We start from the raw sequence: 26,302 nt of genomic DNA on the forward strand, positions 1-26,302 counted from the left end.
ATAAAACAGAACTTTCGATTTACAAGTCCGAGCTAAGGAGGGCTAAGAGAATCTCGTGGAAGAGCTTCTGTGAAAAAGTGGAGGGCTGTCACGAGTCCTCTAAGTTCAGGGGCATCCTCGCAAAAAACCTTCTGTCCCTGGGGTATCTCTAGGATGTAAATGGGAAGTGGGCCCTGAGCAGTGAAGAGACACTTCAGATGCTCCCTGATACTCACTTCCCTAGTAACACGTCCTCTGCGAAGGTATCTCTCGGAGCGTTGTATGCTGACTGCACGGCCTTTGTTGACCTTCTGGATGAGCGACACTTGACATGGGCGATCAATTCGTTCAAACCGTTCAAGTCCCCTAGACCGGACGGCATCATACCAGCGCAGCTGCAGCAGACTGTTAAGGTGTCATGCGGCTGGTTGGCACCGATCTATGCGAACTGCATCAGATTAAGTTACATCCCGGGGGCCTGGAGACGAGTCAGAGTGACGTTAAGTCCGAAGTCTGGCAGGGGCTCCCACGTTACGGCCAAGGATTTCAGGCCCATCGGCTTCTCCTCCTTTTTACTAGAAACTTTGGAGAGACTGTTGGATTGGTATTTAAGAACGTGCATTCCGAGAGACTATCTATCAGGAGCGCAATACGCTTATCGTAAAGAAAGGTCAGTGGACACACTGCACACTATCGTGTCGTGGTTTGAGGAATCAATTAAGGCTAAGGACTTCGCTGTTGGGACCTTTCTTGATATTCAGGGAGCTTTCAACAATGTCCTGCCGGAGGCAGTCGTAACTGCCTCTTGGAATCGAGTGATCGAAAAAGAATGGGGCAGCGGGCGCGTGGCGAAATGTGAGTAGGTGAACCCTAGTGGACTAACCATATACCCAAATAAAACAGAAATGGTTTTATTCAGTAGAAAACATAAGATCCCGGTGGCGCTGTTTCCGGAAGTGGGAGGTATTCGCCTGCAACCGGCAGATAAACTGAAGTATTTAGGGCTCATCCTGGATAAGAAGCTTTCATACAAGCCGAATATGGAGGAGAGAGCCAAAAAGGCGTCGATTGCCCTATACTGCTGTAGAGGAGCTATTGGCAAGAGGTGGGGCCTCTCACCTTGACACCTTAGCCAAGCCCACAATGCTCTATGGAGTCTTTATATGGTGGAGGGCTTTACAGAAGACCACACTTGCAAAGAAACTTGAGAGCGTTCAACGGGCTGCGCTAATCAGCATGTGCGGTGCATTAAGGTACACCCCAACCATTGCACTTAATGCAATTCTGAACAAAATACCGGTGGACATTGCCGGAAGGTGTCTGGCCGCAAAAGTGGCTATTAGGCTCAGGAAATCTGGGTTCCTAAAAGAGCGTGTATCTGAACACTAGGATATCCTTTCAAGCTTTGACTGCTTACCGGATCATCTGGATCATGGAGTCGCCATATCGAACTGCGGCGGCCCCTTCTCTGCCCATATACCGACGAGGGAGGTTTGGGAGGAAAGAAGCCGTTGGAGGAGAGGGACAGTAAGCATCTTTACAGATGGGTCAAAGCTTGGGGGGAAGGTTGGTGGAGGGGTCTACTGACTATTGCACTGTCTTCCAGGCTGAGGTCGCAGCCATCAATGTAGCAGCAGATTTGCTGCTCCGGAGAGTTTTTACCTTCAGAGAAGTGACCATTCACTCAGATAGCAGAGCGGCGATACTAGCCTTGAACTCATTCACAGTGCGTTCAGAGTTGGTCGAAGAGTGTCTGGCGTCACAGTCTCTAGCGGCGAAAGCTTTTACCATAAGACTTGTATAGGTGCCGGGCCACAGCGAAATCGCAGGTAATTGCAAAGCTGATGAGCTAGCAAGGAAAGGCACCTTAGAATCGCCAAAAGCCTTTTGGCAAAAGATAGATCGCAGGAGATGTAGTGATCTCTTTGCCCTCAGTAAGGCTAGCCTCTCATTAGTGGTGGGGCTCTTGACGAGCTACTGCCCTATTGGCATACAAGCTGTAAGACTGGGAATCTTACCGAACGCCGCATGCAGAAACTGAGTGGAAAAAGATGCGGTAAAAACTAGCTACCACTTCCTTCTTGACTGTCCTGCTATTGGGAAATCAAGACTTAGACACTTGAGGCACATACCTTCAAACATCCCACCGAACTCTGATTAGCCATCTAACCTAACCTTTCCTAACCTAGCAGTTAAATAAATTGTTCAAATGACACGTAAAAAGGTTCTGTACGATGTTCAAATTTCACATGTTCACGTGAATGACGTTACAAATGGTTTCTCTAAATTGGAACAAGATATCTTCAAAACTCTTCCTTTGAGAGCGGAAGCCGTTTTGAAAATCACCATTCTGAAAAACACGCGTTTAAAGATTGAGTCGCTTCATTACCCACTCTGTTCCTTTTCTACAAGAAACACTGTAGCAACCGTAATAGTTTGAAATTCGATTTCAAAATTTGAAATAATGTTTATTATAAAGCAACAAAAAAAATAATGTTTCGAAATATTCACGAGGGTACGATTTCTTAAACTATCCACTAAACTAAATACAGATTTATCAAATGCTCTTTCTAAAGCGCAAGAGCTGCATCAGAATCAAATGCAATTATTATGCGCAATTTGCTCTATAATAATTATTTGATAAATCAAATATGAATTTGATTCACGAAACCACCTGCGAGCTAATCGAACGACTTCAAATTTCCAAAATAATTTGAGATATCCTCAAAGATTATCAACCAATATCAAACAAGTCCAGAATAAATATATACAACAAAATCAACATTTATATGGAATCGCAGATACGGATCTCTCACCTTCTAATATGCATACATATATAAATATCTTATTCACCCCAAGCCTCTGGATGACCCCAAAGTGAGTTATATCGTTTACCACTTTAACGGTCTAAATAAACGGTTACCAAACTGCTTCAATTTTCTATTTAATTTACGGGAAAATTGAAAATACCGCAATCAAGCACAAAAGGCTGGTAGAATATATAAAAAAAAATGTATATACAAGTACATATATTTATATACATATGTATATACAATAGAATCGCGAAAAATTTAACCAAAGTGTCCTAATGGTGTTTTACTTTTCCGAAATATTAACTTTTCCAAAGGGTTTTCGCATTTGGAAAAAAACATGGAAATAAACACAAATTTGGTGATATAAATACGTTTAATTTATTTGCATGACTCACTTTTACTCATAACAAAACAGAATCTTGGATTTAATTTGTACTTTCCACATTATACATATGTACATACTTATGTACATATCAATATGCAAGGGCTGATTTAAAGAAGTGGTCGAGACTTGTTTGTTTCTTTTCTTTGGTGTAATAGCGCATGACAATTTTCCTGGGCATATTAATATATATTTGCATCACTATTGTTTTCACACCACTTTATACTATGTTCGGACCGACAACGAAAACATGTTTTCGTGAAAACTTGCATTCCACTCATTATAATCGGTGCCTGCTCTAGTTTAATCGATGTTTTTGGAAGACATATTTTGCCGGCCCTTAATTGTCACTTGATATTTGTTTTCATTCCATATACAAAAACAGCTGTCGCTTGATATTCTCATATTAGGGGGATTCTCTTGCTCTTGCAAAACCTTGCGCGGTGCAGAAATTGCAGAATTTTCTTCTTGATGCAACGGCACAACAACAAACACACGCAGAAAATTATTTGCAATGGCTATAAATATGTCTGACCAAACCCCATTATTTTTGTGTCGTCATATATCACTAGATTCTGCAATGGGTGCTATCTTGGCCTTTCATATTTCGGTATAGGATTTTTGGATTTTGTATCTTCGTGCAATCTTGCAAGAGCAAGAGAATGCCGCTATTGATAGTTGTCAGTGAACACACACATTGTCGGTCCGAACGACTTAGATTCCACAACATACAAATGTGTTTTCAAAATGTTTTCAATGTCGGTCCGAACATAGTATTATGAAGGTATTGATGCGATCAACTGCTTCCGAAAAACTAACTTTCGGTTGTTGCATATCTTCCTCGATAACTGTTTCTTCAACTTCATTGTCAGACACTTCGAAGTCTTTATCATCTTCCGTATTTTGGTCGTTGTTCCAATTTTCGATGTCTTCACTGCTGATGTCAACACCGCCCACTTTGGACAATAACGATTGTACCTCTCGAAGAGTATCATCGTGAGAACTATTTGATCTAATCAGTGTAAGCAGTGAAATTTCGTCGGCTGCACAGTGTCCGTTTTGTTTTCCAAAAAACTGGCCAAAACTAGAAAAGTAGAAAAATAAATAGTATTTTTTTGGTTGCAAATTCCATATATGATATTATGTTTTCGAAATTCAAAATGCCAGATCCAAAATGGCGGACGTGTACTCTTCGAATTTGAAGAAAATAATATCTTCTCCAAATACAAAACGAAACATATGGAATTTCTATTATATTCGACATAAAAGGAGCTATTTAATTAAAGCTTAATTTATTTTCATGAGTAAGTGGTAAAAGGAAGTGGAAAAAAAATCATGTGGATCATGTAAATATTTTTATTTTACAAAATAATATGTAAGTTGTAAGTTACCGTTATTAAAATGACCTTATAGAATGTTATAAAAGCTTAATGATAATCACTACAGATGCAGTCGTCATATGCATTTGAGTTCACGTCTGAGGTATGTGGTATCGACTCTGTACTCAAACCCGTCGTAGAATTTAATAGTTTAATTGCCTCTGATGACAATGTGCTACTTTTTTTCGGCTGATCTAACCTCAAACTAGAAATAAATGGTTCTGACGATACGAGCAAACAATGAATAAAATCTATCATGGTATTTTCTCTCTCGATATCTTTAAATATTCTTATTGCGCGATTCCTGAGGTGCCTCAGCGAGTTGTCCAATCGGCAATGGTGCCCATTCTATGATAAGGTACCAGTGAATTAGTCTACATACATTATATGAATTGGCGTTGGCATGCAGAACCATGAATATTTTTTAACTAACATTTTTGCGGTATCGATGCAATATTCTTTGAACAAATCGACGTTGACTGCAAAACCGCATGACAAAACTTGTAACATGACATGAGCATGATTGAGGAGTTCTACGCTCAAATCCTAAATTTCGGCTGAATCTTGACTTAAAACTTTCTAGCTGTATTTCCATCATTGCAGTTTCCGCATCCTCCAACTTTCGGAGAAAACTCTGCTGTATAGCTTTTTTTGCGTTGCAATCAGTGCTTTGTCCTCTTGAGTATGCGCTTGCTATTTTCAATTTTCTAATTTGTACTTCAAATGTAAAAAGTATTCCATAAAATGTATCCAAGCATGTAACGTCGCTATACCAAAACGAAAATTCTCTTTATCAACTGGCAATGACAGAATAACATTTTTGCGGTATCGATGCAATATTCTTTGAACAAATCGACGTTGACTGCAAAACCGCATGACAAAACTTGTAACATGACATGAGCATGATTGAGGAGTTCTACGCTCAAATCCTAAATTTCGGCTGAATCTTGACTTAAAACTTTCTAGCTGTATTTCCATCATTGCAGTTTCCGCATCCTCCAACTTTCGGAGAAAACTCTGCTGTATAGCTTTTTTTTTGCGTTGCAATCAGTGCTTTGTCCTCTTGAGTATGCGCTTGCTATTTTCAATTTTCTAATTTGTACTTCAAATGTAAAAAGTATTCCATAAAATGTATCCAAGCATGTAACGTCGCTATACCAAAACGAAAATTCTCTTTATCAACTGGCAATGACAGAATCTTGTCAAGCTTGATAAATTGTGAAGATGTTGTTTTACACAAATAGCAACACGTATTTGATGCGGTATCGGTGATATTATTACGAACGATTCCTTCAATAATTGTAAATATTAATTTGTATATTTAAATATTGATTTGTATGTACTTGTGTCTTGTTGTTTCATATGGAACAAGCGCTTCTATTTGATTTTCAACATATTTTTGATCTCTCAAAGTAGAACTTTTATCCTCGCGAGTGTACTCTAACTTGATGGGGCTACAAAATCTAGGAGAAGAAGGTTTTGGATTTTGCCAAATCATTACATTTTGATTATAATTACTCGTCAAGCGCAACGGCACAAGTGATGTTAAGAAAATATTTGCATCTGACGCGTTACTTAATAACAAGTTGTAAGTTTTTGACGTGATTTTCTGGTAAAGTTTGAATTACATTACATTGCACATCCAAAATTCTGCATGTCATTTGGTCTAATAAAGATTGGAACGGCACTGTCGCTGTAGTTTCAGTAACTTTAATTTTCGATGGATAGCAACGAGCTTTTGCTTTTTTTTGAACATGGACACCATTTTGAAATTCTTTTTTTCGAATAATCCTGTACGTATGTCGGGTCATTTTACCTTCAACCATATTGGAAAGTGCGAGGTCGCTAAAAATGTCTGTCGGACATTGATTAGAAACCTTTTAAAAAGCTGCCTTATACCTTAAAGCTTGACTTGGCGATGTCTCTGTGATGGCCTTGAGGACACTAGCAGCTTTAGGAGTTCCGGAAGCACGGAGGCTCATGCTTTCTGCAAATGCTAACTCTGCTTGGCTGTGTGACGTACGTAAATCCTCCGTTGCTTTTCGTTTGGATCTGTCGCTCATGTCTTCGATTTCTTTAGAAGGCTCGAGAAAGCATAACCTGTTCATCTCATTCTAAATCTTCTATTTTCATAGACTGCTGTATCAGAAAAATCATAAATTCAATGTAATTACCTGTTATCTACAACTATCAAAACTCTAGTACAATTATATAGAAAGTAAACAAACTTGAAAGGTTTTTCATCATGAGCAAATACATAATTTCGTCTTTCTTAAACATACTTTTAAAATTATAGTGCCATTTAACCCGTCTGAGTTTTTTGCCACAAAACGATTATGCGTTCTGTTGCTGTCAATCCATTTTTTTTCAAAGTTCGCCTAGATCAAATGTAAAACATCCTTTTTTATCTTTCAATTGATGTTCCAGAAATTTAATTAATCCAGGTCCAAATGCATTTGTTTGTACAAAGTATCAAAAATGTCACGGCGACTGCACTGTAAAGCACTCCACATCCCTACTAGTTAATTTAGCACCTACTATATTATGCAGTCATTTAATATACTATGCAAAGTCTTTAGAAACTACCTATGTATTAGATAGAAAGCTCTCAAGGGTCAACGCGAAAAGAAAATGGACATTAAAAATGCAGTGGTGCCTCGTGGCTCGAGATTTGCGAAATATCAAAAAATGATACTGATCAATAACACAGAAAAACATTGGTTGCCACCCATCTCCTTTTATCTCATAATTTTTAAAGTTTTAGCAAAAGTAAATAATCAACGAAAAAATTTGGTTATACGTGCTCTTGTGTGACGTAAGATTTTAACAGTCAATTGTTTTATTCATAGCAAATGATTCACATAATATATTATGCTCTACATAATTTCAATAACACACTTTATTGGACTGGATATGGAAAAATGTTTTCTTAATCACTAGATAAACACTTTTTCAACTGCGCTAATTAGAGACTCGATACACTCCACCGGCGTAACTCCGTGCGCGACTATTAGACCGACTCTATACCGGAGGTTTCTTGACAGTACACGGCAGTGCTCCTCTAAGATTTTTTAAGCTTTAACTTCATAACTTCAAAAAATCTTTTGTCTAGTTTTGGCCAGCTTTTCAGGAAAATCTTGTATATTTCTCCACGCTTTTATAAGCACATATCCTAACTTGAGCAGTCTATTAGGATTTTGATCCATGGGCTGAAAAATAGCTGTCACGTTCGTGGGTAAAAGCATTGCCGCAATCCATCTTGGCTTATGTGCAGTACACTTGCAATAATGCTCTTGGTAAAGTGATAAAATGGAGGATGGAGTCATTTGCAGAAGTTTACGCAAGTAAGGAAAGTTCTCTGATCGCCATTCAATTGGGAGTGGCCAGAAAGGATTCTTTTACATATGACTCAAGCAGCTCACGATTTCCGGTCTTTGACCAAGTATCCTCTGGGTAGCCTAAGAACATCCGTTTGAAGGCGAGCTAAAGTGAGAAGGCAAAACATCCCCTCCGCAGGGTTGTGCGCTGGATTTGGGACCCGCCACGAAAAAAATCATACCAATGAAAAGAAACAACAAGCCTAGGATGAGTGACCCCCCTTTTGATGACGACCATGGCAAACGAAATAAGGACTACGAATTGAGGATGCACCTGAAGACGGAAGACACGTCTCCAGTGTTCTGGATATGCGTACGCTCCGAGGTCATAACATCGACTCGGACCACTATCTTGTTGCAGCCAAGATTCGCACCCGCCTCTGTGCAGCAAAAAACGCACGTCAACAAACACAAGGAAGTTTCGACGTCGAGAAGCTGCAATCACAACAGACAGCCGAACGATTTTCTACTCGGCTCGCGCTCCTGCTCTCTGAGAGCATTCGTCAACAACTCGGTGTAAGGGAACTGTGTGACAGCATTTCAAACTCCTTACGTACAGCTTCAACCGAAACCATCGGTTTTCGGAAAATGCAAAAGAACAGCTGGTACGACAAGGAGTACCGTGTCGCAGCGGAGAGAAAACAGACTGCCTACCTCGCAACGTTACGATCGACCCCAACACGTGCGGGATTGGATAGAGACCGAGAGTTGAAGAGGGAAGCGAGACACATTTGCAGACAGAAAAAGAGAGAGGCCGAAATGCGTGAGTATGAAGAGCTTTCTCTTGTAGAATCCCCAGAGGAGATCTAGTCACTGATACCCAGAGCATACTTAAATTATGGAGGACACACTTCTCCAGCCTGCTGAATGGCAGTGAACGTACAACGCCAGGAGAAGGCGAATTTGATTCCTCAATCGATGATGATGGAGCAGACGTTCCATTGTCCGACCATGAAGAAGTTCGAATAGCACAACTGTCGGAAGAACAACAAACCGGGGGGGCCGATGGATTCTTCTTTGTAAAATATGGTCGGACGAAAGCATGCCTAACGATTAGAATTTAGGTGTGCTATGACCAATCCATAAAAAGGGAGACCCCACAATCTGCGCCAACTACCGTGGGATAAGCCTCCTAAACATATATGGTTCTATCGGACGTATTGTGTGAAAGATGAAAGCCCACCGTCAACAAACTGATTGGACCTTATCAGTGTGGCTTTAGACCTGTCAAATTAACAACTGACATAATATTCACAATGCGACAAATCTAGGAAAAGACCAGTGAAAAGAGAATCGGCACACACCACCTCTTCGTCGATTTCAAAGCTGCTTTTGACAGCACGAAAAGGAGCTGCCTTTATGCCGCGATGTCTGAATTTGGTATCACCGCAAAACTAATACGGCTGTGTAAACTGATGTTGAGCAACACCAAACACCGTTCGATACCAAACGAGGTTTCAGACAAGGCGGCTATCGTTCGTGACTTTTTCAACCTTCTTCTGGAGAAAATGTTTCGAGCTGCAGAACTAAAACGAGAAGGTACAATCTTCTATAAGAGTGTACAGCTGCTGGCGTATGCCGACGATATTGATATCATCGGCCTTAACAACCACGCCGTTAGTTCTGCTTTCTCTAGACTGGACGAGGAAGCACAGAAAATGGGTCTGGCAGTGAACGAGGGCAAAACGGAATATCTCCTGTCATCAAACTAGCAGTCGTCGCACTCGCGACTTGGCTCTCACGCCACTGTTGACAGTCATAACCTAGAAGTTGTAGATAATTTCGTCTATCTTGGAATCAGCGTAAACACCACCAACAATGTCAGCCTGGAAATCCCACGCAGGATAACTCTTGCGAACAGGTGCTACTTCGGATTGAGTAGGCATTTGATAAATAAAGCCCTCTCTTGACAAACAAAAACCAAACTATATAAGTCACTCATAATTCCCGCCCTGCTATATGGTGCAGAGGCTTAGACAATGACAACAACTGATGAGTTGACGTTGCGAGTTTTCGAGAGAAAAGTTTTGCAAAAGATTTAAGGTCCTTTGCGCGTTGGCCACGGCGAATATCGCATTCGATGGCATAGTTCAGCGAATTAAAAGACAGCGGCTACGCTGGCTAGGTCATGTTGTCCGAATGGACGAAAACACTCCAGCTCTGAAAGTGTTCGACGCCGCACCCACCGGGGGAAGGAGGGGAAGAGGTGGAGGTCCTCCTCTTGGGCTCGTTGGAGGGACCAAGTGGATAAGGACCTGGCTTCTGCCCTGGGCTGGGATGGCCAAATGAGCCTCCACACACCACACTAGCTCACAACATTATGCAGATGCACAACACAGATACATCGCATCCACTAGTTTACAACACACATTCCACATCGTATATCACACTAGCACCCACACCAAACATAAACAAAAATGGAAAAGGAGTAGCGGCCCAGTCTCTTCGATACCGGTCGCTTTGGAACGACGACGCTGTTCGACCAATTCGTCAGTCAACAACATTTCGGTTAGTGCAAGTGGTTGATTGTACAACATAAATGAAAACCATTTTTAAACTATGAACAGGGTATTTAAGTGTGTCACGAAGTTTGTAACACCCAGAAGGAAGCGTCGCAGACCCAATATATATATAAATGATCAGTATGTTGAGCTGAGTCGATTTAGCCATGTCCGTCTGTCTGTCTGTCCGTTCGTCCGTCTGTCCGTCTGTCTGTATAAATACGAACCAGTCCCTCAGCTTTTAAGGTATCTTTTTGAAATTTTGCAAACGTCATTTTCACTTCAAGAAGCTGCTAATTTGTCGGAACTGCCGATATTGGACCACTATAACATATAGCTGCCATACAAACTAAACGATCGGAATCAAGTTCTTGTATGGAAAGCTTTCACATTTGAAAATGTATCTTCACAAAAGTTGGCACAGGTTATTTTCTAGGGCAACAATGCAATCTCCGAAGAAATTGTTCAGATCAGTTTACTATAGCATATAGCTGCCATACAAACTGAACGATCGGAAAAAAGTTTTTGTATGGAAAACTTTTGCATTTGGCAAGATATATTCACGAAATTTGGTATAGATTATTTTCTAAGGCAACAATGTAATCTCCGAAGAAATTATTAATAGATCGGCTTACTATATCATATAGCTTCCATATAAACGGTGCACATATTTACTAAAAGAAATGCACCTGTGAAGGGTATATTAGCTTCGGTGCAGCCGAAGTTAACGTTTTTTCTTGTTTTCATACGATTTGTTATTCAAGTTTTTTTTTTTTTTAGTATATTTTCCAATTATTTGAATCGTTCACATTTGTCGGTTGCTTGCTTTATTCCGGCTATTCAATTACTCAGTGAAAACGTTATATGTGTTTCACACAAAGTGATCAATTACAGATTGAAATTTGTTAAGATGCCACGAAGTGGTCGCGCTAATTTCGTTCGGCGTTATTTTTGGCATCAACATACATTATGTAAGAGCCCATGGCAAATGACTGACCTGGGAGTAGGTTGCGATGACATAAGTAAATGCGGAATTATGGATCGCGGTCAATCAGCAAGCGATCGTCATGATATCACAGCACGACTTTTCAAACAACTGTTACAATGTTTGATAAACTTTATCTTGAAGCAGCGTATATGTAGTGCTGTTAGATGCTAGACGTACTAAGTTGAGTGGCAAAAGAGAGGTTTGCCGCACGCACACATTCTTTTTTGGATAATGATTAAAAAAGATAAAATTGATGAAATCATTTCTGCGGAAATTCCTGATCCAGAGAAAGTTCCAGTCTTATACGAATTTGTAAAAATCAATATGGTTCATGGAGCGTGCGGACACCACAATCCCACCTCTTTGTTTGTATGTCTGACAATAAATGCACGAAACACTATCCAAGTGCTTTTCTTTCGGAAACACAAACTGGAATTGATGGATATTTACTCTATCGGCGACGCTCACCAGAGTTAATTTTTACATTAAGTAAAAATGAGTCAAAAGAATATATTTTGAGCTGCACCGAAATGTGTACTCTTTATTTATACTCTTAAGACTAACTTATTACATGGTTCTTACTTCTATTTATACTAACTAGTATGCTTACTTATTACTAGTTGATAGTTTGTTAAGATACAGATTATATTATTTGTTTAGATTTGTTTTACATATATATTGTTTGCTTAGATATATTTTCTTTGTCTTAAGATAAGGTTGTTGTGGTATTCAAACTCAATGTTGTTTTGATACTTGTTTGTTTAGGATTGTTTTTTGTAGTGCAAGTGCATTTCAATTTTTCGAACTCAAGGTTGTTTTGATGCATTCTGTTTACTGAAACAAAATGTTGTTTTAATGTTTGTTACTATTATAACGAATACGTTCTTTAATTCTAGACGACAATTGTAGAACATTCTGCATTCAATTTAGAGGAGTGAATATCGAAGTTGACAACATATGGATCGTACTATATTCACTAGTGGTCTAATTTACATTCAAAACTCATATAAATGTTAAGTATTGAAGTTTGGTGAAATCGATTAAATACGTTTGTAAGTACGTCACCAAGCGAAGCAACATGGCGGTTATTGGTCTTTGCGGCTGTTATGCGTCTTGCAGTTCATTTGGAGAGAGGCCATAGAGTGTATTTCAACCCAGAGATACAGTACAGCCAGTGGAAACAACGCTAGCAACAAAATTAACTTTGACGACTTTTTTCTCAACTTTCGTCAGTGATCCGATTGCAAGAACTCTCTCTTCAGAAATGCCTTGATATTATACATGGAATGCATCGTGGAGAAATAGTTAAACGGAAACAAGGCCAAACAGTAGATGGACATCCAGGTGTGTTCTCAACTAATGGATTAGGACGAATTTACACAATCCACCCGAAAACCGATAATTGCTTCTACCTTCGGTTGCTATTGATTAATGTACGCGGTTCAACTTCATTTGAGTCATTGCGTACTGTGAATGGTACTGTGTGTGCAACTTTTTGAGGAACAAGCCAATTATAATTGCTGGAACAGGATAATCACTGGAATCAAACTATGGACGATGCGATAGCTACTTCGAATGCAAATGAAGTTCTCACTTTTCGCGATGATCAATTATGGGATACGAACAAAAGTGATATTGCCGAAGACATTTTACATCATATTCGCTAAGAATTGGAAATGGGTAAATTCCGCTTGATACTTCCAGTGGTTTGATATCAATTCACTTCAACGAAAGATGAACTCATCACGAGTGTTTATCCGAACATTGGCCCAATTATCGTAACTACAATTCCTTGAGTGTACGCGCAATTTTAGCTGCCAAAAATATCGATGTTAATGACTTAAGCATACTCATACAAATCGATCGATCGTCTTGAATTATCCAGTGGAACTTCTAAATTCTTTGGAGAGGCTTGGTATATGTATGTTTCGCAATCTTCATGCGCCGAAATTGTGTAAAGGAACCCGACTGAGTGTAGCGCAGCCATCGAATACAAGGAGGCAGAATGCTCGATTCTACGAATTCCTTTGAGTTCCAACGATTTCCCATTTCAGTTTAAACGTATTCAGTTTTCAGTGTAAATTGAATTTGAGTTGACAATCAACAGGATACAAGGATATTCGCTAGAAGTGTGTGACATTAATCTGGAAATGCTATGCTTTTCACAAGGCCAGCTACGCGTGGCGTGTTCACAAGTTGGAAAATCATTTTCTATGTATATTTACGCATCGGAATAGAAACCAAAAAATGTTGTTTATCAAGCTGCGTTACATTGGAAAAAAATGTAGAAAAATCGTAAATAAATAATTTTAAAAACAATATAAATTCAACTTTCTTTTCATTTCAAAATGCCTGCGGGGTCAGCTAGTGAAAATATGAAAATATCTTCTGAAAAGTCAAAATTTTAGCAAAAGGAGGTGGAAGTTTAGGATAAATAGCAAAAAATATTATTATCACGGATATAAAATGTAGCCAAACAACATTACACAATGTCAAAGACAATGCGTCGATTCCGGGGATTTTTAAGATATAGAGAGAGAGAGCTTATGAAACGTTATAAAGTTAATTATCTCAACAGGTCTAACACAACTTGACTATAATAAAAGATTTATTTTGACTACCGATTCAATAGTTTTAGCTTTAGGTGATGTGTTATCACAAATTATATTTATTTCAAAAACATTTAATTCAACTGAATTAAAATATGCAACTAATGATAAAGAATTATTTGCCATAGTATGGTCTTTAAAAGCATCTATGTATGTATATGGCGTTTGTGATTTGGAAATACACTCTGGCCATCAACCGTTGTCATTTCCCAATTTTGATTTAAAATTAAGCATCATAAAAATATATATTCGATTTAATTAACAATAATAATTAACACCACCAATATCACAAACCACTTAGCTATTTAGTAAGTACAATCTATGATGGCCCTCACGAAAAGGCATAGGAATAATAATTATAAACAAAGAAGAACACTTAACGTTCTTCTGACAAATGTTGAATGAGCTCGAAATGTAATTGACACTAAGAGGCAAAAATACAAAAATAATTCAAAATTTCTGTCAATTTCAATTTATTGTCAACCTTACCCAGATTTTAGCAACTTTTATACCGTTTCTATAAACTTTTTCCGATATAATTTAAATGTAGGAATTTAAAATAACAGCAGCTGAATTAATTGAATTCGTAGGAGACCATCTTCAGATCCAAGGTGAAGATGAATCAATTTGCAGTTTTGTTCAAATATCATTGAACATACTTACTTATCAGCAAAGCCGAAATACTATTAAGGGGGTATTCTCATGAAATCACTTCGAAAAAACCTTTTTTTTGTTATATTTTGACAGTAAAACCTGTTAAAAACATGGTATGAAAAATTCAGACCGAAATTCATAGTATTTGATAAGTTACAGCTCATAGTCGCCGACGACCTCTCTTGAAACTTTAAACGCATTTTTCTCGAATCATCATTTTCTGAAACTGTCATGGTCCTAAAAAAAAGTATTCAACCGAATTGTTTATTTTCAAAAATATTTTCATATTTTTTTAAACGATTTTTAACGAAAAAAAAAACAAGATTTTCGTGACTTTTTTTTGAAGTTCGACATTTTTTTTATGAAATTGATTATATTTGGTAGGGACGATAGCCGCAGAACTACTGAATAATAATCCATTCGATTTTTTTATTTCAGACAACATGAACAGCCGCTATCACCATGACCAGTGAACTACTTTTTTTTGTTGGGGACTACTTTGATTTAAAAAAAAATATATTAAAAATTACATATCTATTTTTAAATATATATATGTACATATCATACATATGTACATAAGTATGTACATAAACAAACTCATGGATTTACATTCAATGCGCACCCAGTAATAATAAAAATGTATGGTAAATACAAGTCATAACTTTGCAGATCAGATAACATTAAAGGCACACACACACACTTGTATTAAATTGTTCACTTAAAATCAACCCCTTATCAAGCAGCATAAACAATACACACATACACATATATTTAGTTGTTTAAGATAGTTTCCTAAAATAGTATATAATCAACGAAAATATTAAAATAAAATTAGAATGAACATATTCTCACTCAAACAGAGATCTTTATTTTTCCCACTGCAGCATTAAGAACTTAAAGATTCTTTTTTGATTTCAATGTTTGATGATACAAATCAAACAAGTTTAGAAATTTAAATAGTTGAACTCAGTTCGCTTTATGATAAAGCAAAACAAATAGATGATACTATTCGAAGAATTTCGTGCGACATCCACTAAATCATCGATTTTTATATATAAAAAATGCTATCTAATGTACTTATTTTGCTTAGCCTTAATCAATGAAGGTGTAGATACGCGTAAAACTCAGGTGTCAATTCAACCAGTCAAGAAAAAAAACTTCTGAGTCCTCAATGATCGATTTCAATGACGTTTTAAACCTGCCCCAGGTGACTCAAGAAATAGGATGTGTTATTAAAATTCTACTGAGATCAGATGCTCATATAACTTTGTAGTTCTAAACTCCCGTGTCTGAAACTCTAATAGCTGGACACTTAAATTACTAAATAGTATTAATCCAGTTTTTCCCAACACTAGTCAAGTATAGAAAGTTGCAAGCACAGCAGAAAGCCACACCCCAAATTTCTCACTATCATTGCTAAAACACGCATTTCTACTATTCAAAATTGTGGTTAATGTTATTTCGTATAACTACAAAAATTGTACCAGCAAGTATTCCTGTTGAAATCATCACAAAAACATATTACAATAATGAACAGAGAATCTAGCCTTCGACCTAAATCGATCGCCTGCGGAATCATTAATACTTTTCAGTTCGACTATTGCTACCTATGCAAGTACTTCAACACCCACCGAAAACAGAAATACAAATCATCTACACTAGTAAATACAGTCCTTTACGTTATAAACCCTACATCCACTCAACCCAGCTAGGAAGCAGATATTACTCGGTACTAATGGTTCAGGAAGCACGCAATGGGCAGATATGTTAGGCAGGAGCACTCATTGCTTCTGGATCGAAAGTCACATTAATATCTCAAAAGCTCCAACGATGTCTGGATATACCCATCCACAGTTTATCACCTCAAGTGACTAGACTTAACAATGCAGTTTCAGCAACACCAACAGGGATTTATGGAATCTCGCTTTTTTCACCCTTAACCACTAAATCGTTAATTCTGAAAAGCCTTTCATATAATTTACCCTCGAACCCAATATACCCAATGCTATACCTATGAATAAGCGATTTACCTATCAGATAACCAATTTCATAACCCGAGACCCTTAAACATGCTAATTGGTGGTGACATCTACGCAAATATTATACTATGTGGAGTGAAACGTTGGAGGATGGAGTCGTGTATAGAAGTTCACGCAAGTGAGGAAAGTTCTCTGACTGTCATTCCCTTGGACACAACAAGGACTGAGGCGAGTAGGTCCTTGTGGCATTTACTACAGTCGCCATATCAAGGAGCGCAAGTTCGGTGTGGGATTCGTGGCGGGAGAGAGACTCCGTCGCCGAGTACTGTCATTCACCACGGTGGATGAAAGTCTAGTCACAATCCGCATCAAAGCGAGGTTCTTCAACATATCGCTGATTTGCGCCCAAGCCACGACAGAAGAGAAGGACAATGTGACCAAAAATGCCTTCTATGAACGCTTGAAGCGCAACTATGAGAGCTGCCCCACCACGATGTCAAAATCGTGCTTGGCTACTTTAACGCCAGGGTGGACAAGAAAGGTATCCTAGACATAACAGTCGGTAAATTCAGCCTCGACGACGTAACATCCCCTAATGGGTTGAGGCGAAATATGGTTATGTGTAGTACTAGATTCCAGCACAGGAAAATTCATCAAGTTACCTGGCTGTCCCCGGATCGAAAAACCACCAACCAGATCAATCATATTGTGATAGACGGAAGACATGTCTGCAGTGTTCTAGACGTGCGTATGCTCCGAGGTCCTAACATCGACTCGGACGATTATCTTGTTGCAGCCAAGATTCGCACCCGCCTCTGTGCAGCAAAAAACGCACGTCAACATACACAAGGTAGGTTTGACGTCGAGAAGCTGCAATCGCAACATACAGCCAAACGATATTCTACTCGGCTTCCACTCCTGCTTTCTGAGAGCACTCGTCAACAACTCGGTATAAGGGAACTGTGGAACGGCATTTCAAGCTCCTTACGTACAGCTGCAAATTAAACCATTGGTTTGCGGACAATGCAAAAGAACAGCTGGTACGATGAGGAGTACCGTGACGCAGCGGAGAGAAAAAAGACGTCGCAACGTTGCGATCGGCCACAATACGTGCGGTATGGGATAGATACCGAGAGGTGAAGAAGGAAGCGAGGAAGCATTTGTAAAAAGAAAAAGAGAGCTGCCGAAATACGTGAGTATGAAGAGCTTAACAAGCTGGCCGACAAAGGTATACTCTTTTAGAACTCCCAGAGCAGAATTGGTAACCGATGCTCAGAGCACACTAAAATTAAGGAGGGAACAGTTTTCCAGCCTCTTAAATGGCAGTGAAAGTATACCGCCAAGAGAAGGCGAACCCGACTCCCCAATCTATGACGATAGAGCAGATATTCCATTGCCCCACCATGAAGAAGTTCTTTATAGCAATCACCCGTCTGAAGAACAACAAAGCGGTGGGGGCCCATGAATTGCCGGCCGAGCTGTTCAAACACGGCGGCGAAGAACTGATAAGGAGCATGCATCAGCTTCTTTGTAAAATATGGTCGGACGAAAGCATGCTCGACGATTTTAATTTAAGTGCTCTCTAACCAATACACAAAAAGGGAGACGCACAATCTGCCCCAACTACTGTGAGATAAGCCTCCTCAACATCGCATTTAAGGTTATATCGAGCGTATTTTACGAAAAATTAAAACCTACTGTCCACAAACTGACTGGACCTTATCAGTATGGCTTTAGACCTAAAAATCAACAACCGGCCAGATATTCACCATGCGCCAAACCTTGGAAAAGACCCGTGAAGATAGAATCGACACACACCACCTTTTCATCGATTTCGAAGCTGATGGGTTAGGGAGTGAACGAGGACAAGACGAAATATCTCCTGTCATTAAACAAACAGTCGTTGCACTCAGGACTAGGCTTCCACGCCACTGTTGACAGTCATAACAGCGAAGTTGTAGATAATTTCGTCTATCTTGGAACCAGCATTACCAGCAACAACAATGTCAGCCTGGAAATTCAGCGGAGAATAACTCTTGCCATCAGGTACTACTTTGAACTGAGTAGGCAATACAGAAGTAAAGTCCTCTATCGACGAAAAAAAACAAAAAAAAACCAAACTCTATAAGTCACTCATTATCCCCTCCTATTATATAGTGCAGACGCATGGACGATGCCAACATCTGATTAGTCGAGGTACGAGTTTCCTGCGAAAGAGTTACGGTACTTACACACCGCTGTCAGGTGCGAATTTTTTAACGCATACAATGACATTATAGTAGCGTAGTAGTAAATCACTCTAACTAAAATTTGTCAGTTACTACATCCCACTACATATACATATATAAATTTATTTCGCAGTTACTTCAAGGCGGCCGGGATATTTAAGCCAAACAAATACTACTCTGCATTACAAAGGTAAAAACAACATAATCAATCCAACAAATATATACGGATACACTCGACATAAATACGTAATCGGAGGAATTATTCAAACTCACAACAAATTAGTGTATTAACAAGTAAACTACCACAGAATTATACACATAAATTAAAACAATTAACAAATGTGTGTGTAAGCACACTCATTTACATAGATATGTACCCAAATTTGTATAACCTTCCCACAATTATCAGGCATAATAAAACATTATATTGAATGCTATAACGTTCACGTCAATACGAAGTTTTTTTCAAAAGGAATGGCCCCAACGTCGACATACCCTGAAAAATAAGAACTCAAAATTTTACCTAGGTCTTGAGGTGGGCGAAATTCTGAAATTGGGATTCGCCATAACAAATATTAAAATTTCATTTTTATCTATCAGAATTTTAATTTTTCTACCATTTGACAGACTTCGAAAGAAGTTGAAAGAGGTCATGAATATAGTAAGTTTCATTGCTATGGTATAATAAATTTCCTTCCCGTCGCGGCATTTATGGTATATCCATATTCACCTGATTAAAAATCAAGGATTGAGACTTATAAGTTACAGCTTGCACAGACAGTTACCTGGATTTCATCTTTTCTCGTCATCCTGATCATTTATCCAAGTACAGTGAGTCAGCTTAATTGATGCAGTCACAAAAACAATCTTTAGATACTAATAACATTTGAATTAAAAAAGATATTCAAATAAATTAAAAGCCAAAATAAAGAGCATTACTTTCTCTTAAAAACAAATATTTCATTTAATTCTCCATTGATTTTACAAACTTGAAAATAATGAGAAAATATTATTTTTAAAATGAGCAGCTTATAGGATACAGCCAACTTCTAACCGTACTAGTCCCGTTATATGAAAAAATTCCAACAATACATGCTGTTATGTGTTGTATTAGTTTAGTTTGTAGAATTGTTTCAGTTTTTGATGTTAAAGTGTAAGCAGCGTCCCGAGTAAAAATTAATTTTTAATCATAAGCCGACGCACTAGCCTAGAGCAACGGGAATTAGTTATTCACCACTTTAAGCTTGAGAAAAGCCAGCGTTCTATAGCTGAAATGGTAAATATTCCATCTTCTGCAGTCCAACACATAATAGAACGGTTTTTGAGTGAGAATCGAATGCATAACACGGGCCGAAATGCTTCTAATAAGATATTTACGCAAAGTGATGAAAGATGGATCATTAGAAAAATTAGTGAAAATCTTAAATTGTCGGCGCAAAAATTGACTGAAGTAAAAAATTTCTTTGGAAAAGACTGTAGTGCATCAAAAATTCGCCGTATTTTACGATAACATGATTTTCATGGTCGGGTTTCTCTTAAGAAGCCATTTATTAATCAGAAGAACAGAGTTACTAGTCTGCCATTCGCCAAAAGGCATGTTTTAAAGGACTCAACATTTTGGGACACCGTCATCGTAATCGTCGGTAGGTCGATGGTGTGGCGGAAACCCAATAAACAACTGGATGTGAAGAATCTACGAGCGACGGTGAAACACGGTGGAGGAAGTGTTATGGTTTGGGCCTGCATACAGCAACGGGCGTTGGTAACCTCGTATTCATAGACGGAAATATGGACAAAAACATGTACCTTGGCATTTTGAAAGATAACTTACTGCAAAGTGCTGAAAAACTGGGTCTGCGTGGAAACTTTAGTTTTTATTAGGAGAACAATCTTAAACATAAGTCGGTAATTGTTCCGACGTGGCTAAAATGGAATTGCCCTCACCTAATGCAACCTCCAGCATAATCTCCTGACTTAAATGTCATAGAGAATTTATGGGCATTACTAGAAAAAAAATATCAGAAAACACAACATCTCTAGCAAAGAAACCTTAAAAACAGCGCTGATCGAAGAAAGGTCCAAAATTTCCCCGGAGGAAACCAAAAAACTAGTAAACTCAATGCAAAGTCGTCTAAGAGTGATTATATCTCAAAATGGTTACCAAACAAAATACTGAAAAATCGAAACATTTAATTTTGTTTATACCTTTTATTGCCGCATCAAATAAGCTGCTCATTCTAATAATATTATTTTTTCATTATTTTTAAGTTTGTGAAAACTAAAATTTTAATTCCAAATAAATGAATAATAACATAATAATGCTCTTTATTATGGCTCTTAAATGTTTTGAATATCTTTTTTAATTCAAAAGTTATTAGTATCAAAAAATTATTTTTGTGACTGCTTCAAATAAACTGACACTGTATATATATATGTATGTATGAGCCCATATCTCTCTCGCTTAGTTTTATGTGATACATACAAGGTCTGTCGCAAAAGAAACAGAACTTTTTAAATATAGCTGTTTCTGGTTGAGCCACCTATTGGTGGGTATATGAAATAAAAAGTTTGATCTCTTGTTGACATTTCGTAAAAATTTAAGACAATTGGATAACTACAATCTATGTTCTCGATCAAAAAGTGACAGCAGCTTTTGGTCATCGGTCGTAAAATGCAAAGAGCAAATATTATTTTTTTTTTAAACCTGGGAAAACGTTTACTGAAACATTTCAAATAATAAAAAAAGTTTATGGTGATCAGTGCCTATCCCGTAGTAATGTGCATGAGTGATTTAAGCGATTCTAAGAAGGTCGTGAGGACCTCTGTGACGATCAGAAGTCGGGCTGGCCAAAATCAGTGATTAATACTCGACCACAATGCCGTGTAGCTGGGTCCTAGCGCCTGTTGCACGATAATGCGCCGTGTCATCGGTCGACGCTTGTCACTGATTTTTTGAAAAACTCCATATTAACCATTAATCACTCACCCTACTCACCTGATCTGGCACCCTGTGATTTTTACCTATTTGGAAAACTTCATTTGCCCATGAAAGGGCACTGGTTTCAGGACATTTCAGCTATCCAAAGGTGACGACCGATATTCTCAAGAGCATTCCGAAAAATGATCTTAAACACTCATTGGAAATGCTAGTTGACCGGTCTATACGCTGTACCGAAGCACAAGGTAATATTAATAAATATTAATTTTTTGTTGTTTTTTTTAACAGTCCTGTTTTTTTTGCGACAGACCTTGTACAACCGTTAAGTGAACAAAACTAACTGTTGTACTCTGTAGTAAAGAGTACAAAAATTTATGAAAGTTTTATCGCACAGAAGCAAGCGCTTAAGTTGGTAAAAGTAGTTTGGGAGTATAAGTGACGAATTTGTAAACAGTTTAAAGAATTATAAAAGAAAACAAGAAAAAGGTTAAGTTCGATTGTAACGAACATTTTAAAGTCTTGCAACTTGCAAGGATTACACCCGGCTAAATACCTTCAGGTGTTGGCAATATTTGAAAATGTAGCAAAAGGGTTTAACTTCATTGTTCGAGGAAATCGTGAATGGATTTAAAGAGAAAATTATACTAAATCAGCCATATTCGATTTTATTTATATTCGCCAATACCATATACTATTAAAATGCACCCTGGGTTTCATTAAGATAACTCATACTCACACTATTACCAATCTAATACTACAGTTATACGCACAGATTAGTTGCATTATTTACACTCGCATTTACTGCCTACGCATTTCCCTCAGGTGTTTATGCTGACTCTTCTGTATTGGTATGAAAGCAACCGTATTCAAAAATAAAACAAAGCTATTTTCCAGCATTTTACGAAATGAATAATCCAAAAAAATTACTTTTAGTCGGTATTTTAAAGTCGTGGAAACAAAAAAAAATTTTAATCATCTTTTGAATGTTGATGCAAATTTTTGAAACCCATGTAATGAATCAAGAAAAAATGTCAGAGAAGTGATTGGATCTCAGGTCAATTTACTTTTTCCTATAAATGTACCGCGAATTACAAACGGAAGAGAAACGAGAACTTCTGGTGGACCTTAGACCAGACAGAATATGAAGACTGTTATATCAAACTTTCCGTATAAGTAAAAAATCGTTTGTACTGCTTTGTGATAAACTAACATGTTTTCTTGAAAAGGATTGTGAGCCGTGCATTGCTAAAGGAAAACAAGTCGCGATTTGTTTATATAAATTGATTGGTACTGCGAGGACTTTTCGACTGCGAGGAGCAGATAGTCTGGAGACAGTCCGTCTTGGATTTCTGTGTAGGAGCGTGTGATGTGGCCTTTCACAGAGCTTGCACTTGGTGGCCTGCGTGGCAAGCGTCTAGGCCGAACAATTCGAGCAGTGCCCATGTGCCTGAGCCACCTGCTGACATTGGTTAGGGGTCATTGCAAATGGCGCAGTGCTGGAGCCGGTGATGACGGCATCGATACCTGCCCTGGGCTTAGGACTGTGAGACCTGAGGGATCTTGCTAAAGCGTTGCTAGAGTGTTGCTAGTGGCCGTGAATTGAGTACGGCTTCAATGCCAATTAATAATGTTGAAAATTCTTCGTAATGAAAATTGTAGTTTCCAGCTACTTTATTTAAGGGGAAACTTTTTACCGCTGATTCCCATAAACCACCCATATGAGGAGAGCTTGAGGGGATAAATTGCCATTAATGCCTTGCGGAGCGTTCTTTTGTACAATCTCAGAGGAAACTTGTTTAAACTTAAACTTAAATCCACAAACTGTTTTTCTGTGACTCTTTGAGCACCGATAAAAGTTTTTCCATTGTCGCTCATGAGTTTTGACGGAAAACCCCGTCGTTCGAGGTGCTTTTGTAGTAAAACTGACAAAGACAGCCGCGTAGCCCTTCATTAGTCGGGGAGACCTTAGCATGGACGCCTTTGCCGTAAAGGGCACAGCAAATCGACACCCGTAATAGTGAAAGGCAGATCAAAGTTGCGTTGTTCCGGTGGAAGTGCTGCCATAATTTGCGTCCTCATTAAGGCCTAAGTCGGGGAATATAAAATTCTTGGCGGTTTATATGTTGCATTAAGCGATGTTCAGCGTGCAACATTAGTATGTGTACATAACGGAGAAGTAATGTGGTAAGTTGTGATTCTTCTGGTATAATTTAGGATGGCGTTCGTTATACTTGTATGTCAGTCTTGAGTTGGCAAGCCGACCATTAGCACGAAGTAGACCTTTTGTATGCGGTAATGGACGTTTGCCTTTGTAGGTCTAGGTGCGTCGCTGTGTGGGATTGTGTGAGCATATACATAGGTGGTGGCACAATATGCTTTTTCAGAGGTGTCACAGAAGCCACATAGTTCGACTTTGTGCTCTGGGGCATAATTTATCCATCGTAGGATATGTTTCAGTGAGATATCATTTAGATTGCCCGCGAACTGGGACCACTTTTCTAAACGAAGTGGTTTTTCTTGTTGGTGCCAGTCGGGTTCATCTGGCCATAATTCTTGTATCACGATTTGTGCTTGTATCATAATTAACGAAAGCCATCCCGCGGGGCCAAAAAGTTTTGCCACAGAGTATAGGATTTGGCGTTTTATAATGGCGGATAATGCAGATATTGGCTCCGTAGTATATGAAAACTGGTTCCGTTTAATCCCCAGAGTTTTGTTGAACTTTCGAATTTAAGGAAATTTGTGCCCAAAGATTCTACTTAGGTAGGATATACCTAAAATATTCAGGTGGTTCGCTGTTATCTTTTCTAACGGAAACCCTGTTGTTTTGAGAGCTTATGTTACTTGTGCCAGTGACTCATATGCTCGTGGACTGTGACTTCCCGGCGGAAGAAGTACGTTTGTGCTTTTAACATCTGAGTTGCCTGAGGAAACTCCGGCTTATTGTTGTCTGCCATTTCGTGAAGTGTTCGAATGGCTAAGTATGCGGTACAGTTTAATTTAATGTCGGGTTTGTCTATAAATTTTTTCGACGTCCCCGTTGAATACGTTTTTCAATGTACGCCAGTTTAAGATAAGCAGCTTTAAATCTGGTGGTCCCGTGATCAGAATATCATTTAAGGAATGCCCCGAATTATTGGATTATGAAACATTGAAGACAACACTTACTTTAGTTGATTTTTTATCTGGCTTCGCTACTGTATGATGTGGCAAATAAAATGAGTAGTATTTGCCGTTGATGATATTTTCGCATGGGCTTACTTCCTCCATGTGACCTAAATGGAGGTATTCTTCCAACACACCATCATATTCTGGTTTGAGCTCACAGAGTATTATAGTTTTGTTCACCTAACGGTTGCACGTATCACCTAAAACTAAGAGAGATAAATATATATATAATATATAAATTATCAGAATGACGAGAAAAGTTGAAATCAGGTTGACCGATAGTTTGAACTTTCGTGCAAGCAGTAACCCTTGTAAAAATTTAGATACCTTGATGAAACTTGGTGTGCTGTTTCCTTGGGAGTTAGTAGGTGGGCGTAATCGAACCACTGCCACGCCCACAAATCGTCATTAACAGAAAACATATAAAGTGCCTAAACTTGACACTACATTAAGATATAAAATTGTAATTTGGCCAGGAGATCGCAGTACCAAGGGGCACCTCCATGTAAAAAATTTTAAAAAAGAGGGCGTGGTTACGCCCTCTAATAAGTTTAATGTACATATCTCCTAAACTACCACAGCTACAACAACTAAATTTTCTGTGCTCAAGTATTATAAGAACTCCTACCGACAGTGTGAACATGGATGAAATCGGAAGATAACTCTGCTCACTCCCAATGTAATGGTACTGTTCAAAACTACTAAAACTAATTACACCAGATATACTTTTTGCTTATAATTTTTCTAACACTCCTTGCAACCACGCCTATTTTTCAACACAATTTAGAATACCATTTGATTCTTTCACTTTCCAGTATACAAATTGAAAAGTAATTAATATAACTGAATCAAGTTTTGCAGTAATATGCCCTTAAAGTAGGGCACATTTTGACCAAAAATTGTCCGAATCCAACCGAAACTGTTTAAGACCCTAGTGTCAACAATCTTGCAACCTGTGGACAAAATAGCAATAGCCAAGGGGAGGCATCTGTACATGAAGAGAGTCGTCGAGTGGCGTCGGTTGCATACACACGTAACGAGCAGCGAAATCTATTTTATTATTTCTTTATTTTCTAAACTTTGTAAAAGTAACTTTAAATGATTAAATAAACTATTTGCATAATATTAATAACTGAAAAGAGGTCTCCTGACAGCCTCAGAAGTGAGATTAAAATCTACGCGTACAAACATAAAGTCGCATTTGTGAAAAAAAAAGAAAAAAAAACGTTGTATTTCTTAAATGCGTAGAAAATTGCAAAGTTGAGACTCCGCTGGCAGAGTTCTTGGAAATCGGGGCTCCCTATTTG

At 38.4% G+C, this 26,302-nt stretch overlaps 1 protein-coding gene and 1 pseudogene across 1 annotated transcript in view; both read right to left on the reverse strand.

Moving 5' to 3' along the window:
• The window catches only part of LOC126763910 (uncharacterized), a 72,473-nt gene extending 47,276 nt beyond the window's left edge, over positions 1–25,197 (reverse strand). The window contains exon 1 of the mRNA XM_050481675.1: positions 24,996–25,197. The gene's annotated coding sequence lies outside the window, so the exon portion shown is untranslated. The remainder of the gene's footprint in view (positions 1–24,995) is intronic.
• The window catches only part of LOC126764388 (uncharacterized), a 60,518-nt pseudogene continuing 37,362 nt past the window's right edge, over positions 3,147–26,302 (reverse strand).

This window comes from Bactrocera neohumeralis, unplaced genomic scaffold, assembly GCF_024586455.1.
Source record: "Bactrocera neohumeralis isolate Rockhampton unplaced genomic scaffold, APGP_CSIRO_Bneo_wtdbg2-racon-allhic-juicebox.fasta_v2 cluster09, whole genome shotgun sequence".
NCBI lineage: Eukaryota > Metazoa > Arthropoda > Insecta > Diptera > Tephritidae > Bactrocera > Bactrocera neohumeralis.